We start from the raw sequence: 13027 nt of genomic DNA, 5'->3' as shown, positions 1-13027 counted from the left end.
AACTTATTTTCCCCCAGTTTATAAGCTCTTTGTGGTACACAGGGCCAATCCTAATGTAGATTCTATATACTACCTAGCATAATTTCCTGGTATCTACTTCTATCCTCCCTTTCATCACCTCTGTTCAACCCCCTCCTCAAAACAAATCAATAGTTTTGAGTTCCTTTCTTTCTTTATATTCATTTCTTCTTCTCCCTGAAGTATCTTATACTCACCCAGCACTTTCCCAAGGCAATTTGTTCAAATTTGATCACTCTTTTGTGTGATTATTTGCTATGTGTTAGTCTTGCTCACTTGACTATGAGCTTCTAAAATTCAGAGACTGTATAATATGTACCTGTATATCCCTAGTATTTCTCATGATGTCTAACACATGATAGCATTTCAAAAGTAATTAACATGACTTTGCTATCTTGAGATATTGGGAATGTTATTATAAGCTTTAGTAATAATTTTAGTTGCTATTAAGATGTGTATGGTAAAATATAAGCCCTGTTCTGAATAACCTAAATTATTCTGTTTTGAAAAGCTGTGCCTTTATTTTCCTGATTTGGGAGTGTACTTCCTCTTAAGGGACCTCTTGAAATTTTCCATTTTAATTACTATTTTAAATACCTGAAGATGGGGAGTCCTAGCGAAGCATAAGTAGCCAAAATATAGCTGATGTTTGAACCACTCTTGCTAGACTAGTCCCACATACAAGATAATAAACTGTGAATGAACTTGTAAGTTCTTCTGAAAATAATTTAAATAACACAAATACAAATCAGAGTTCTTATCTGCCTATAAGATTCAGAATAATTTTTTTCATTAACAAATGTTTCTTGTGCATATGTGTAAAATAAACATTTTGCTATGTTCTCACATTTCAAAGGTAAATAAGGCAGACACAATGCCTGTCTTGATGGATATTATACTGCAGTGCTGAGAAGGTAATTCAGTGCAAGTTTTGTGTGCACTCTGTAAGTTGACAGGTTTAGATGCACAGGTCAAATGACTAGATGCAACTGGGTAACTCTAAAGTATATCTGATGTACTTGACAGGGTCTTCCAGGTAAGACTTGTGGAGCCCAAGATCTAGACCAGCCTATATTATTGGGGATCAATGATACTTAAGTGGAAAAATATAAGGGAGTTTCTAAAAGAATTTAGTTAAACTTAATTATATTTCTTTCTGGCAAATTATATACTTCTATGTACTTGTCTATTTTTATGTCAATTTCTATCTTCCTCAAGATTATTTATCTTGGTTTTGACTATTTGTCCTCAAATTGTAACATCTGTAGACAATCAGGTACTATTCATAGGTTTATAATATCAGTTCTCATATCTTTGCCACACCAAAGTTAAAGAGCATAATGTGCGCACGCACACACACGACAAATTGAGACCCTGAAAGTCTAAGCCATTGACTACTTTATAAATTCCCATTCATTTCTTCATCATTTAAAAAATATTTATTGAGCACTTACTGTACAGTTAGGATTGTGTTTACCTGCAAGTAATAAGAATACAGAGTACATGGCTTCAGTTATTGTCCTAATGCCCTGTGTAACAAGCACAGGTAACCACCGACAACTTTCAGATCTCCTTCTCTTTCTGTGCTACATGTGATCAAGAAGGTAAGAAAGCCCAGGTACTCCCTCCATTGGTACTGGTGAGGAAGCTCAAACCACTACATGATCACCAACAGGAAAGTTCAAACTATGCAGGAATCCTCACCTTGGCTTTATTCCCTAGCCAATAAAGTCCAGAGACATTCGCTCCTTCCTTCACTCAAGCTATTTTTGGATCTGTTTTGCTTTCTACCCTATTCTTTCCAGAATGTTTAATACATGAGTAATTTACCTCTTCATACCCTCTTGGTATGTGTGTGGCATTATCAGTTTCAACATCTGAGCCAGTTTTGTGGGGAGGTCCATTCTGTCAATGTGAGTGTTTATAGCACTCTATAATAAACGCCATCTTTCTGCTTCATCATCCTCGTTAGCTTGGGAACAGGTTAGCTTTCATCTTCGTACTAATTTCCTAACGGCTCCAAGATAGCTGCCACTCAAACTTTACATTTACGTTCAAGGCCAGAAGAAGGAACAATAGCAATCTTGCTGTCTATCTCAAATTATTGGTTTCCCAGGAACCCTGAGTTTCATTGGCCATAACTGTGTCACATCACAACTCATCACTTAGTTGTTAAAGAGTCTGGGATTTCAAGAATTGTATTTAGGTGTATTGCCACACCAAACAAAATCATAATTCTATGTATGAAAATGGATGAGACTGAATCCTGGTAAAGCAACTATTTAAGTCAACCTTACCAAGTAGGAGCAAGGATGTGCTATGTGCTAGGGATATAACAATGAATAAACTTATCAATGGTTCTTTATGGAATGGTCTAATGGGGGGAATCACAGAAATTATGATACAATGACAATTGCACTTGTAATAAATGCTATGAAGGAGAAGTTCTTTCTCTAAGTTCATCTTTCTCTAAGAAGTTCATCTTTTTCTAAGTTCATTTTTCTCTAACTTGGGTGTTGTGGCGAAGATCTGAGAACTGATGTTTTAAATAAATCTATAAATGGTACATGATGGTCTATAGATGCTAGAATTTGAGGACAAATAGTGAGTCAAACCAAGATAAGTAAACTTGAGGAAGATAGATATTGACATAAAAAGCACAATTGCACTTGTAATAAGTGTTATGAAGGAGAAGTTCATCTTTCTTTAAATTCATCATATTCTCTAGAATAAAACCAAACATGTCCATGCAAAGGACATGATTCATGAGATGAGATCTGAAAGAAGAGCAAGGTGTTAAATAGTAGAAGAGGAAGGGGAGAAAACATTTCTTGTGAAAGGAACACATGTGGAAGAACCCTCTGGAAGGAGGAAGTGTGATGCATTTCTGGAAATTGAAAGTAGGCTAATGTGGTTGAAGCACAGGGGAAAATGGAGGAATCTGGATGTCCAATTAAGAAGCTCATTAATTATAATTTGCAAAGAATTCATTTAGACAGATGCTTGGACATTATGTTTAGAGCTTCAACTATCTATGATCTTGTGGTTAGTGTTTGAAAAACAACAATCACTCACCCACTTATGTATTTGTTTAATAAAATAAGTCATAAATTACAAAAGACAAAAATTACTTAACAGGAATTTTATTATATGATATGATATCATTAGTTCAATAAATGTTTCTCAAACAACACTTGTATTCCTTAGGACTGAATAAATATAAAGGAAAGAGACTTTTTTTTTTCCTTCCTCCAATTGTCTGGCTGCTAAGGAGCATTTGGAATGATGACCATCTTCATAACCATCTTTTAAAATTTTTGAATTACCTTGAGATTCTTGTAGTGGAAGGAAGGGGATGAATTTCCAACTCCTTCCCCATTATTGGACATACAGTTGATATTCTACTGGAGGCTAGGGGCTCTAGCAAGTATAGCAAAAGAAAAATTACTATATATTTGGATATGTATACTGAGATGTGAATTGGTAGGTAAAGCTGTAAAATATGATCCAGGAAAAAAATAGGGTATAATAACAAACTAGAAAAGCATAAAGACCAAATATAGGCATACCTCATTTAATTATGCTTTCCTTTATTTTGCTTTACAGATATTGTTTTTTCTTTCTTTCTTTCTTTTTTTAAAACAAATTAAAGGCTTGTGGCAATGCTGCATAGAGGTTGAGCAAGTCTATCAGCACCATTTTTTTTTAACAGTGTGTGCATGCTTTGTTTCTCTGTTACATTTTAGTAACTCTCACAATATTTCAAACTTTTTCACTATTATCATATCTATTACCGTGATCTGCAATCAGTCATCTTTGATGTTACAACTGTAATTGTTTTGGGGAGCTATGAACCATGCCTGCATAAGATGGCCAACTTAGTTGTATGTGTTTTCTCTTTCTCCTTGGGTCTCTCTATTCCTGGAGACAAAAAAAATATTAAAATTGAGCTGATTAACAACACTGTAATGGCCTATATATGTTCAAGTGAAAGGAAGTCACATATTTCTCTTTAAATCAAAAGATAGAAATGATTATGCTTAGTAAGGAAGGCATGTCGAAAGCCCAATTAGGCTGAAAGCTAGGCCCCTTATGCCAGTTAGAAAAGTTCGAATGCAAAGAAAAAGTTATTAAACGAAATTTAAAAGTGCTACTCCAGTGAGCACACAGATAATAAGAAAGTGAAATAGCGTTATTGCTGATACAGATAAATTTGGGTGGCCTGAACAGATGATCAAACCAGCTACAACATCCCCTTAGTGAAAGCCTAATCCAGAACAAGGCCCTGATTTTCCTTAATACAATGAAGGCTGAGAAAGGTGAGGAAGTTGCAGAAGAAAAGCTTGCAGAGGTTGGTTAATGAGGTTAGGGAAGGAAGCCATGTTCATAACAAAGTGCAAGGCTAAGCAGCAAGTGCTGATGGAGAAGCTGCAGCAAGTTATTCAGAAGACCTGGCTAAGATCATTGATGAAGGCAGCTACACTAAACAGATTTTCAATGCAGACAAAACAGCCTTCCACTAAAAGAAGCTACAGCTAGGACTTTCATAGATTGGAGAAGTAAATGCCTAGCTTCAAAGCTGCAAAGGACAGACTGACTTGTTAGGAGCTAATGCAGCTGGTGACTTAAACTGAAGCCAATGCTCATTGACAATTCAAAAAATCCTAGGACCTTTTAGAATTATGCTAAATCTACTCTGTCTGTGCTCTGTAAATGGAACAACAAAGCCTAAATGACAGGACAGCTGTTTATAGTATGGTTTACAAATATTTTAAGCACACTGTTAAGACATACTGTTCAGGAGAAAAAAAAATTCAAAATGTTACTGCACCTAATCACCCAAGGGCTCTGATGAAGATGTTAATTCCCTTATAGGAAATTAATGTTTTCATACCGGCTAACAAAATACCCATTCTTCAGCCCATGGATCAAGGAGTAATTTTGATGTTCAAGTCTTATTAATTAAGAAATATGTTTTGTTAGACTATAGCTTCCGTAGCTAGTTATTCCCCTGATGGATCTGGGCAATAAAAATTGAAAATCTCCTGAAAAGGATTATCTCTTCTGGATGTGATTAAGAACATTTGTGACTCATGAAATGAAATAAAAGTAACAATATCAACCGGGAGTTTAGAAGAGGTTGATTCCAACTCTCATGGATGGCTGAGGAGTTCAAGACTTCAGTGGAGAAAGTAACTGCAGATGTGGTGGAAATAGCAAGAGAACTAGAATTAGAACTGGAAACAGAAGATGTGACTGAATTATTCTAGTCTCATGATCAAACTTGAGCTGATGAGAAGTTGCTTCTTATGATCAAAGGAAATGGTTTGTTGAGATGGAATCTACTGATGAAGATACTGTGAATATTGTCGAAATAACGAAGGATTTAGAATATTAGTTTATAAATCGGGGCAAGGTTTGAGAGGATTAAATCTTTTTTTTTTTTTTTTTTTTTTTTGAGATGGAGTTTTGCTCTTGTTGCCCAGGCTGGAGTGCAATGGTGGGATCTCAACTCACTGCAGCCTCCACCTCCCGGGTTCAAGTGATTCTTCTGCTTCAGCCTCTGAGTAGCTGGCATTACTGGTGCCCACCACCACGTCCATTTAATTTTTGTATTTTTAGTAGAGATGGGGTTTCACCATGTTGGCCAGGCTGGTCTCAGAACTCCTGAGCTCAGGTGATCCACCTGCCTCAGCCTCCCAGAGTGCCGGGATTACAGGCATGAGCCACCACTCCCAGCCAATTAACTCCAATTTTGAAAGAAATTCTATTGTGGGTAAAATGTTATCAAACAGTATAACATGCTATAGAGAAGTCTTTTATGAAAGGAAGAATTCTTTTTATGAAAGGAAGATCAACGTGGCACACTTTGTTGTCTTATTTTAAGAACTTGCCACAGCCACTCCAACTTTCAGCAATCACCACCTTGATCAGTTAGTAGCCATCAACATCAAGCTAAGACCCTGCACCAACAATAAGATTATAACTGTATGAATGGTCAGTTAAGCATTAGCAACTTTTAGCAAAATATTGTAATTAAGTTATGTACATTGTTTATTTAGAAATAATGCTACTGAACACACAATAGACTCGGTATAGTATAAACATAACTTTTATATGCACTGGAAAACCAAAAATCCATGCAACTTTATTGTGTTATTTGTATTATTGTAGTGGTCTGGAACCAAATCCCTAATATCTCTGAGGTATGCCTGTATTAAATAATTAATATGACTTTGTGTAACATATTAATATGTCCTGCTTTGCAGTGAATGATATACTGAATATGGAGGAAACTGAAAGACTGTGCTTAGAAAAGAATAAAGAAAAATAAAGATAAATCACTCTCAATCAGATTTTACTTGACTCTGTAAAATGTTTAGCAGGCTTAGCATTATTCAGAGTTCAACAAAGGGAATAGTTTGTGTGTGGTTGGATCATTGTTGTAAAAAAGTAAATTCATGTATTTAAGAATAGAACTTCCAAAAACCCTGGTCTACATCGACTTAAGTTAAAATTATATGTCTTATTTTTAGGAGCATCATTCAGGAAAAGAAATTATGTTTTTAAATTTGTGACTCTCAAAGCACCTAAAACAGATGGGTTAGAGATGGGGTTTCACCATGTTGGCCAGGCTGGTCTTGGAACTCCTGAGCTCAGGTGATCCACCTGCCTCAGCCTCCCAAAGTGCTGGGATTACAGGTGTGAACCACTACACCTGGCCAATTAACTCCAATTTTGAAAGAAGTTCTATTGTGGGTAAAATGTTATCAAACAGTATAGCACGCTATAGAGAAGTCTTTTATGAAAGGAAGAATTCTTTTTATGAAAGGAAGATCAACGTGGCACACTTTGTTGTCTTATTTTAAGAATTTGCCACAGCCACTCCAACAGAACCCAAAAACTGTGTGCAATTATTTATTTATTTGATGTTATTTTTGTCAGTATGTAGGCCTTTTTCAAGAATATTGGGCATTAATCTGGACAACCACCTGTATTAGAGGTTTCCAAATATAGTTATATAGAATCATGACAATGTGAAACAATGGCAAGTACTTAGGATGGAATTAATAACAATTTTATTGATTCAAGGTGCTTTACCCCAGCTGTCAAATACAGCCTAGACTCTTTTGCTATTCTTTACCCTGAATTCATAAAAAATAGCATCCCCATATGGCAATTTTAATTGGAAGCATATTTTACTCCCATGATGCAAACTCAGGGTCACAGCAGGTAACCTGAAAGACTGTTCCACCATATGTTATCCCCAGAAAATATATTCCCCAAATAGCATGATACACAAGGGGCAAAAATTACATAAGTCTTAAGATAAACTTCCCATCAAGTCAGTTTACTATAACTGAATGGTTGGGTTTCAAATGAAGGAAAGATGCAATTTAGATTCTGGTATACATTAGGAAAATGAAAATTATGTTATCCACCTGTTTGAGGGCCTGTAACTTTTACTCTAAGCTACATAGTATGTATCAAGACATTCAAAGATGAGCTTAATACATTGTCATACAGTCTGGAAATCAGAAAATTTCAAGTTTTTTTATTCAATAATTTAAATAGATACACTATTTGTTTTCAAGATAGACCTTAAAAGATGTCTATTAGTAACATAATTATAGTTCTTATAAGAAAATGTGGAAGAAATTTTAATCAACAAAAGGTATTTTCCTACATTATTGTTTACTTATAAATATATTTAAAATAATTTCTGAATGTTGACACATGCTTTATGAATTATTAAATCATTTAAATTTTATGAGAAATTTTTAAAAAATTTAAGCCTTCAAAAATGACAAGCTTCAATGTATAAGTTTTCAATTCTGATAAATGTGTTTCCAAATCTTTGCTGTATAATTGTTGTGGCATGAATTGTTACATTCAAGACTAACAAATACCTACCTTCTACTGTATAGTGTAATCATAATATCAGAGTCAAGGTAATTAAATTCACATATTGATTTTCTTTCCAATTCAGGATACCAAGTAAAGAGAGTGTAAATAGAATGTGCTGCCAAAATGCTTCAATGCTGCCAGAGACTAATAATGATTTGCAAAGTTATTTGTGTAATTACATGTTTAAGTCACCTCCATTTGGCTTTCAGCTTTATAAAGGCCAGGATTTTGTCACATCCAGGTCCAGTACAAGAACTGACACACAGTAGTGTCCCAAAATTTGTTTAATTATCCACTCTCTGTGGTGCCATAAGAAATCACTCTGAAGAATAACAGTGGGAAACCAAGGGCCACAGTGTATGGGAAAGAAGAGGCACTTACCAAACTATTAAGCTGCCTATTCAACAATTCTAAAATGGGTTAAGTCTTTGATTGCCTAATTAGGATGCCAGTGACTTAATCTAATGACTACAGTTCTGTTTTCATGTGTAAAAGGATGACGTCTTTAAAAAGACAAAGGCAATCAATATGTTCAATCTTAATTCTCCCTTTGGTACTTTCTTGTATATATAATTTAATGTACATAATTTTTCTGTTTCAAAAATCTGGTTTTGACCTCTTTGAGCCATCTCAGTTGACCCCTTATTTTATTGGTCTTCTGAATACCAACTGATAGGTGCCCCCAGGTTGCAGATTAATTAGCTGCCACTGAGAGATTATTAGCTCATTAGCAGCTACTTTGACTCATCCGCAATTGATTCCTCAAGCAGGGTTAGGGGAAAACTCACTGCCATCAAACTGGATTTTCTTAACACTGGAGTGGTAAAGTGGATCATTCAGCTTCTTATTGGTTTCCTGTATTTAAAAATGCATCCCCCTTCTTTATCTCAGGAGAGGTACCATATACAAGAGTAAAGACTGGGTTTAGAACAGAAAAATCCAATTCCAATCTCAACTCTGTTTCTTACCAACTGTATAACTTTGAACAAATGTCTTGGTTTCTCTAAACTCATTATTGTTCATGTATAAAATGAAGAAAAACCTAGTACATACCAAACAGAAGTCTGATGAGTATTAAATATATAAATATTGCATGAATGATGCATTGAATAATTACTTGAGTAAATGCAACCTATTTTGTTTGACTGTATTGTTATCCCCTGGTGTCCCTTGGCTTCTCTTGGGGAAGAGTACAGTTCCTTGCCTTGCTGATTCAGGCAGCAAAGTGTGAGCAGGGAAGATGTGTTACTCCTAGACAGAAGTTTTAAAATGAAACATGTGCTTTGCTATAATCTTTAATTTCCTTCTAGTAATATCCCAGAGAAAAGTTGTTTTGTCAGCCTTGGCCTCCCAGTGAAGGCAATAGAACAGTATGAGCTGACCTGTAATGGGCTTGTAGTGTGAGCAAGAAATAAATTTTTGTTATCATAATCCACTGATACTCCATTGTTGCTTGTTACTGTAGAATAACCCAACCTATCCTACTCTATACACCTACCACTAGTAGCAATATTATTATAAGTAATGGTGACAATGAAGGCAAATACAGATACTGAAAAATAAAAATATAAAAATATGTACAATCAAGAATACTTTCTAAAGATTAGGTGCAAATGGAACTCTAAGGTTTCTAGCAGCTATGTAATAAAAAAGAACATATCTAGATACTGGATTCAATGTCTGTGATATACAAAGAAATCATTTACTAATGGGAATCCAACTACTTCTAGTTCAGAAATCTTAGCTTCTTATGGATCTTAACAAAAGGGATTATATTTGACCAGCCAATAGAATCAAATGTGGGGAAATGTCTGATTTGGGGTCATCTTCTCTGATTGATCTGTGGCAATAATAACAATGACTTGCAAGATGATAATGAGGCAACTAGCCTACAAAGTCTACAAAAGTGTTGTCTTACAGGTGGTTTTATATTTGAGGTTCTTTCTACCATAATAATAACTCTCTTGTCTCTCTTGTCTTCTACCTGCAACAGAGTTAAGATAATATAGGAGATGAGAAGAGGAAAAGAGGTACAATTTTTTTTTTTTTTGAAACGGAGTCTCACTGTCGCCAGGCTGGAGTGCAGTGGTGCGATCTTGGCTCACTGCAACCTCCGCCTGCTGGGTTCAAGTGATTCTCATGCCTCAGCTTCTCGAGTAGCTGGGATTACAGGCAGGCACCACCACACCCAGCTAATTTTTGTATTTTTAGTAGAGATGGGGTTTCACCATATTGGGCATGATGGTCTCGATCTCCTGACCTCTTGATCCACCCGCCTCAGCCTCCCAAAGTGCTGGGATTACAGGTGTGAGCCACCGCACCCAGCCAAGAGGTACAATTTTTAATACCCTGTAGCACCCTGTTCTTTTTTCCTTTCTGTCTTCTCACTTCTTCTCATCTCATTTCTTTTACTTGAACTAGCTTTTAATTGAGACATTGTGTATAAGTTATAGGAAATAATGGATAATCTTAAACCACCGGTATTTAAAAATTTTCCTGAATTATGGTGTTCTACAGCTCCAGTGAAGCAACAGTATTCATTACCCCTAGGATAGGTTGGGAATTGTCTTAGAATGAAGAAGTCGATGTTCAGTTTGAGTTTAAAAGCTAGTCTTTTCAACAACATTAAAAAAACAACAGCATTGAGAGCCAGGCTTTGTTGAGAGCAAGTGAGCAGTGTTTTCTATATTTTTAAAACTTCCTTGTATGTATCATGATCCTACTCTGGCAGACTTGAGTTGTAAAACCATACTAAAATTATAGTGCAAAAACTGTGGAGGATATGTTGCAGGAAAAGACCACAGTAGATAGGAACTTTCAACATTGGAGAAATCGAGGGCAGTCCTGTCCCAAACCCTTCCCAAGATTACTTCCACCTCCCCCATCACCATCCCCTCCCGCCCACTGTTGATGCCACCATGGGCTTGGGGTCAGGGTAGAAATGAAGAAAAATACTCACACCTATATAAGTTTTGGGGAGATTCCAATGTAAGAGGGCCTTACTTCTTGCCTCTCAGCAAAGCTGTGCATTGATATTGATTATATTGCCAAATCAACATGGGACTGAGACTGCAGCAGGAAAGAAGCCACAGCTGAGGGAGGGGTTTCAAGTTAGCTTCAACCAAATATATCAGTGTGCAGAGAAAGTAGGTAGTTTACTCTCCAGAGGAATGCAGGAGAGTTGAGATCCTCTCTAGAGAGCCAGAAGAGTCAGAACAAGGAGACATTGTATATAGAAGCCATAAAACTGGAAGCCATGAGAAGAAACCCTGGTACCCAAATTATCAAGATGAACCAGCCCCTCCTCAGCTGGCTTTGCTGCAGTATGAGGAGAGACCAGACAAGACAGTTATTCCATAGCAGAGAGCACCAAAGATCCAGAAGGCAGCATGCACACCTCAGCATTCTCTCCATTCGCAAAGATACCCTCTTGAGGAGGGAGAAGAGTAAAAGAGATGAGAGTTCTCCAACTGAGAATTCAAAGTTAAAACAGTTGATTAATTATTCTACAGGGATTTAGTTAATATGCATAAGCATGCGGGTTACCTTTCTTGGTAATTTTTTTTTTCTTTTTTTTGAGACGGAGTTTCACCCTGTTGCCCAGGCTGGAGTGCAGTGGCGTGATCTCAGCTCACAGCAAACTCTGCCTCCTGGGTTTACGCTATTCTCCTGCCTCACCCTCCCGAGCAGCTGGGACTACAGGCGCCCGCCACCACACCTGGCTAATTTTGTTTTGCATTTTTAATAGAGATGGGGTTTCACCTTGTTAGCCAGGATGGTCTTGATCTCCTGACTTTGTGATCCACCTGCATCGGCCTCCCAAAGTGCTGGGATTATAGGCGTGAGCCACCGCGCCTGGCCCTTTCTTGGTAACTTTAAGATATGTTTCTTATCAGGAGCAACAGAGTCTTCTCAGATCAGATTATGAATAAATATACAGATAAATATTTACTATCTTTGGGTGCATCATGTAATATACTGTAAAGTAATAGCGTAATGTTTTGATCCTTATTTTGTACGTTTGTTTGATTACATAGAACTAACTATCTCAGATGTTCCTTGTTAGGCAAGTTATTCAGATATTAGAGGTGCCACTATAGTAAGTATAGAGTAACAACATAAAAAATCCCCAAGTAACATATTGCAAAGCAGAAGATGGGAATTTGGCATTATAAAATGATGATCTTACAGAGAGAAACATCCATTTATAAAATTATGCTTCTCTTCCTAAAATATTTACTTAAATTGTTTTTATTCTTTGTATACTTTCACCTCCAAGTCACTCAAGGAAGATGGAAAACTAAAGTTGAAACCAGTAGCAAAAGCCAACTTCTCCAAGTGCTGCCTGTCCAAATGGGCATCACATCAAATAACCCAGATTAATGGTGGTATTCCTATACTTTAATGCTTGGTCCCTAACGATTCCAGTTAGCAATTTTATGAATGTTTATACACAAATATGTAAATTAGTTTTAATAGTTCTGTTTCTTATTCTTTCCTGCTAAATGATTCAAAGACCCAAACACAGAATCGAATCCATTTTGGATGTGACTGAAAAGCAAAGTTAATTCTGAATGAAACTTACTGTTATATACTTATGAATTTAACCCATGTTCACCCAATTTAGCAGTTGCAAATTTATAATAATTTCTAAATGTTGTTTCTTTTTTGTTCAAAACCCATGCATTTCTCTAACAGGAATTGCACCAGGTATTGCTGATATACTGGTGAGCAAAGCAGAATAGGTCTCTGGCCTCATGTAGCTTGAGGGTGTAGAGGGGGATAGAGCTTAATCAGATGACCACACAAATATATGATCACACATGTAATAATTGTTTTAAATGAGAGGCACATGGTGCTAGAAGAGGGGCTACTAAACTAGTCACAGAGGCCAGTGACAATTTCTCCAAGGAAGTGACCATCTAAATTCTGAATGATGCATGGGAATTAACTTGTGGAAGAGAGAACTAAGGATTCCAAATGGATAGTAAAGCTAATATGAGGGTTTACTGGTAAAATAATCCTATTCATTGTAAGGGATGAAAACAAGTACTTTATGGCTGGAACCCAGTGAGTGAGTGGTAGCTTCATGGGAGATGAG

This window comes from Pan troglodytes, chromosome 5, assembly GCF_028858775.2.
Source record: "Pan troglodytes isolate AG18354 chromosome 5, NHGRI_mPanTro3-v2.0_pri, whole genome shotgun sequence".
NCBI classification, from domain to species: Eukaryota; Metazoa; Chordata; class Mammalia; order Primates; family Hominidae; genus Pan; species Pan troglodytes.
The sequence above is the reverse complement of the archived record's forward strand: the minus strand, read 5'-3'. Positions refer to the sequence as shown.